Source organism: Oratosquilla oratoria, chromosome 2 (genome assembly GCF_046742065.1).
Source record: "Oratosquilla oratoria isolate Oo_2021 chromosome 2, ASM4674206v1, whole genome shotgun sequence".
Taxonomy (NCBI): Eukaryota; Metazoa; Arthropoda; class Malacostraca; order Stomatopoda; family Squillidae; genus Oratosquilla; species Oratosquilla oratoria.
Window position 1 is genome coordinate 73,185,329 of NC_134778.1, and position 4,985 is coordinate 73,190,313.

Below are 4,985 nucleotides of genomic sequence, written 5' to 3' on the forward strand. Positions count from 1 at the left end.
CCTTACCAAGTACATTTAACAGACTGATCCCTCTAAAGCTATTCAATTCAAAATTGTCCGCTATCATTTTGTAGAGTGAAATTACACAAGCACCCCCTCCAGTCCTCTTGCACAATCTCCCCCTTAGTAACACATAAAACTATATAATTAGCCAATCCACTATAACTGTTCTTTTCTTTATCAAACATTGTAGGTGACACCTTTTTAACCCAGATGCCTTACCAGCTTTCATTTTAATCCCTCCATTGCCCCTGGTCTGGTCTCCTTTGCAAAGGACCTTCAGCGTTCTTCAGAGAAGATATATTGTGTACCTGTCTAGGGACTGATAGTGTGAGGCATTGAAGTACGAGGTGTTCTGTGTCTTCTGTGTGGTGGTTGCATCTGGATCAGTTTGAATCCGTGGCCAGGCCTATTCTGTGTTGGTACTGTTTTAATGCTGATTGGTATCCTCAGCGCAGGTTTACCAGTGTGGTTCTTATCAGGTGTGGAAGGTTTTCCCTGTATTCTTTATATGTTCTTTACATCTCTCTTTTCCTAGAGTTATATCATCATCCTCTTCCATCACAGTCGTTTTTGTGGCATCTCACACTGCCACAATAAAACTCTTCCAAACCTCTTCCACTTTCAATATATCCTTGAAATACTCAGCAAATTTTCACCTTACCACTTTCACTTCCATTAGCATTTCTCCCTTTACCTTTTCCCTTATGACTAACTTCCCTCATTCTTTTTTTTTTTTTTTGTTCTTCCACTAATGCCTTCAACCTCTTCATCACATCATTTTTGCCCCTCCTCCTCCTGTTCCCTCCCATCCTCCTCATCCCACATACTGAGAAAGGATAGAGTTAGAAATGAAGTGATAGAGGAGGAGAGTGGGATAAAAAAAAAGGTGGCACATAGGACTGATGAAAGGACATTGGGAAAGTTTGGGCACATGGAAAGAGTGAAGAAAATTGAGCAAAAAGTAATGTGGAAATCAGAGGGGGTGGAGTAAGCTTGAGGGGAAGCCTAAGAATGAGATGGATGAGCAGAGGAGGGAGAAGGTAAGAGATAGGTGTAAGTGGAGAATGGTTATGAATGGACAATAGATTGACACAGCACAAAGGGATTTCTCCTCATCTTTTCTGTTTTTTGGATGAGAGGACAAAGAGGGAGGGTCGCCATGTAAAAGCAGTGAGGCCCTGCTGTGAATCTGCCCTGTCTTGTTGCAATGTTTCTAACATGATCAGTGGGCAGGAAACAGGGATGACCTTTCATCCACGAGGAAAGAAGGGAAACAAATGGCTACCTCCCTTATAAAGGGGAAGAAGTTTTAGACATAAAGATTTATTTGTTTATCTTATCATATCCTCTTTTATTTATTTTTATTGGTTTATTTTTATTATAATATGTTTTTTCATCTATTTTACTGCAAAGGTACAAAGAAAAGAGAAGTAAAGCATAAGAGAAAGGACACAAAAAGAAGAGCAGATGTGAAGTGAGGTAAGAGTATGACAGAAATTTTTCAAAGTAATAAAAAGATGTTTTGGAAGAAAATTAAGAGAGGAGAGGGAGGCAAATCAAGTGGAGAAGAAAAGGTAAAAGGTGCAGATGGAGAGATGATAATGGAAGAGATGGCAGTAAGAGGAATATGGGCAGAGTATTTTAGGGAGTTGCTAAATGTGAAGGAGGATAAGGAGGGTGTGGTGACGCGACGTTGGTCAAAACTAGAGTGGCCGTCACACAACTCGAGCTAAGCTTACATACTGTTAGCAAGACGTCTCGACTAGCCCCAGCCAGCAGCCAAACAGAAATTCGGGAAAGCTCTCCGGGGACTTCTCTGAGCCGCCAGCCTCCTTTAAAAGGACGGCGCCTTGCTGAGACAGTCAATTCTCCAGCAAGTCGCCTCGTGCACAACATCTCCAAGCTTCAAGCGGCCCTTTGCACTCAGCCCATAACACTTCAAGGCCCTCACTCAAACCCACAGCGCCAGGCTCAGTCAGGATCCTCACCAGACATCGACCACGCCTACATTACGCCGCACCCGTCTCCTCCCTCACCCAGGTCAACCCTGCGTCCCACCACAAGTGTTCCCCCCGATACCCTAATCCCCCCCCCCCCCGGACTCACTCTCCCCTTCACTGCATTCATTCTCACCAAACCGTATATCTCCACAGCTCCATGCTCAGCCAGGCCCCCCTCGCCAACACAGCGACCACGCCTACAACACGCTGCCGCCGCCTTCTCCATCATCCAAGCCGTCCTCTCCAGAGATGTCATCTGATGGCACAATCACCCGTTCCGGTCGGGTGGTTAAAAGGCCGGCCCGATTCTGCCACATCACTCGCGTCTCGCCCTACTCTCCGCGGCGCTCGCTCCCAAAGAAGGGGGGAGTATTGTGGTGACGCGGCGATGGTCAAAACCAGACTGGCCGTCACACAACTCGAGCTAGGCCTATATATTTGCCGAAGTTAGCAAGACGTCTCGACTAGCTTCAGCCAGCAGCCAATAAAAAAATCGGGAAAGCTCTCCGGGAACCTCTCTGAGCCACCGGCCTCTTTTAAAAGGAAGGCACCTTGCCGAGACAGTCAGTTCTCCAGAACCACGAAATAAATATCCCTAATCGCCAAGTGGCAGTAGTCCTCTTTTATACACAACTATCTTTTCATTTTCATAAAAACATCTCTTCCCCTCCAATTACCGATCCCGCGCGAGCGGGTGGTCTGTCCTAGGTAGTCCATAATTCTCCAGCAAGTCGCCTCGTGCACAACATCTCCAAACTTCAAGCGGCCTTTCGCATTCAGCCCACAACACCTCAAGGCCCTCACCCCGGACCTCCCCCCTATGAGCCCTCATCCGTGACCTTCGAGCCTAATATACCATCTTGTGTGCCTTGGTTTCATTTCCCAAGCTTGTCCAAACCTAACCACAATAGAAAGGTAGTTGCAGTGGGAAGTGCTAAGAAAATGACTATGATGAATGAGAAAAATGGAGGAGAAATAAGAACAGATGAAGTGAAAGCAGTTGTTAAAATTATGAGAGCAGGTTAGGCACCTGGGTTAGATGGGTGTCAAGTGGAGTGTCTTAAAAATGGAGATACAGTGATGGTGGACTGGCTGGTGAGGTTGTTATGTTTGTCTAAAAAGAGGGTAGAGTGACAGAGCACTGGAGGAGTGTCTGTATACCTCCACTTTACAAAGGAAAAGGGGACAAGTGTGGGTGTAGTAGCTTCAGAGGGATCAGTTTGTTGAGTGTAGTTGGGAAGGCTTATAGGAGGGTTTTGCTTGAGAGGATTAGGAGAGGAACAGAGTAATTGGTGAGGAATAGTGTGGGTTTAGGACAGGTAAGAGTTGCGTGGATCAGATTTTTGTGGTAAGGCAGACATGTGAGAAAGCTTTAGGAAAAGGTGAGGATATTTGTCAGGCCTTTATGGATTTGGAAAAGGCTTACGACAGGGTAGACAGGAAGACATTGTGGGAGGTATTGCAGATATATGGGATAAGAGGAAAACTGTTAAGAGCAGTCAAGGGATTTTATGAGAGTAGTAGAACCTGCATTAGAATAAATGGAGAGAGTGAGTGGTTTGAGGTAAAGGTGGGATTTTGCCAGGGATGTGTCATGTCCACATGGATGTTCAATTTATACATGGTTGGGGTGGTGTGAGAGGTAAATTCAAGGGTAATGGGTTGGGGATTGGAGATGTTTAAAGAAAATGGGAGATAAATCAGTTGCTGTTTACCAATTACGGAAGTTAGTGATGGAGTTTGGGAAGGTGTGAAAGAAGGAAGTTGAAGATAAATGTGGGTAAAAGTAAGGTGATGAGATGTACAAGAGAAAAGGATGGCAGCAAATTGGAAGTGAGTATAAAGGGAAAGAGACTGGAGGAAGTGGATAGTATTAGATACTTGGGGGTGAATGTGGCAGGAAAGGGAGGAGTGGGGGTGGAGGTAGAATGTAGATTGAGAGAAGCAAGTAAATGCCTTGGGGGATTAAAAAGTGTAATGAGAAATAGACATTTGGGAATGGATGCTAATAGGAGATTGTATGAAGGGTGATTGTGCCAACAGCACTGTATGGGATAGGAACATGGAACATAAGAGAGGAAGAGTTTAAATGTGTTTGAGATGAAATGCCTGAGAAGTATGGTAAGGGTTATTAGGCTGGATAGAGTGAGAAATGAGGAGGTTAGGAGGAGACCAGGGCTAGAATGGAAGTTGGGAGATAGATGGAGTATATGGGGATGAAATGGGTGGGAGTGGCTACCTCCCTTGTAAGGGGGAAAAAGCCCTTGGTATATGTATGTATGTATGTTTACTGCCACAACCAACTTTTCTCATGACCAAGAAAGCTATTAAGCTAATGATTCACCAAAACTGCTGAGGACATGTACAGCATCTTACTGACATAAGCTTGTTGAATCTGTGCTCTGCTTAGCTGAGACAGGTTGTAATATTATAAGCCAAGTTCTTCATTGGTAACTGCAAGATCCGAATGGATTATCCAGGTATAAAATGACATCACTGAAGCCTTTCAGTGGGATTTCATTATGTGAACCTACCATACTTCTCAGACATTCCATCCCAGACACATTTAAACTTTTCCTCTCTGCCTCTTTTAAATTCCAAGTCTCTGTCCCATACAATGCCTATAGGCACAATCACCCCTTCATATAAGCTCCTCCTTGTATCCATTCCCAAATGTCTATTTCTCATTACACTTTTTAATCTCTCGGTCTACAGTTTACCTCCACCCCCACTCCTCCCTTTCCTGCCACATATGACCTCAAATACCTAAAACTATCCACTTCATCCAGCCTCTCTCTCCTTTATGACTTACTTCCAACTCACTGCCATCCTCTCCCCTTGCACATCATCCTCTTAATTTTGCCCACATCTACAATATATTACCGGTATCTAAATTTATAGTGGTCTTATCCTACAACTTTATTTGATTAAGATGATATTACCATCTAACCTCATGTTAAAGTATTAAAATAAAAAACATGA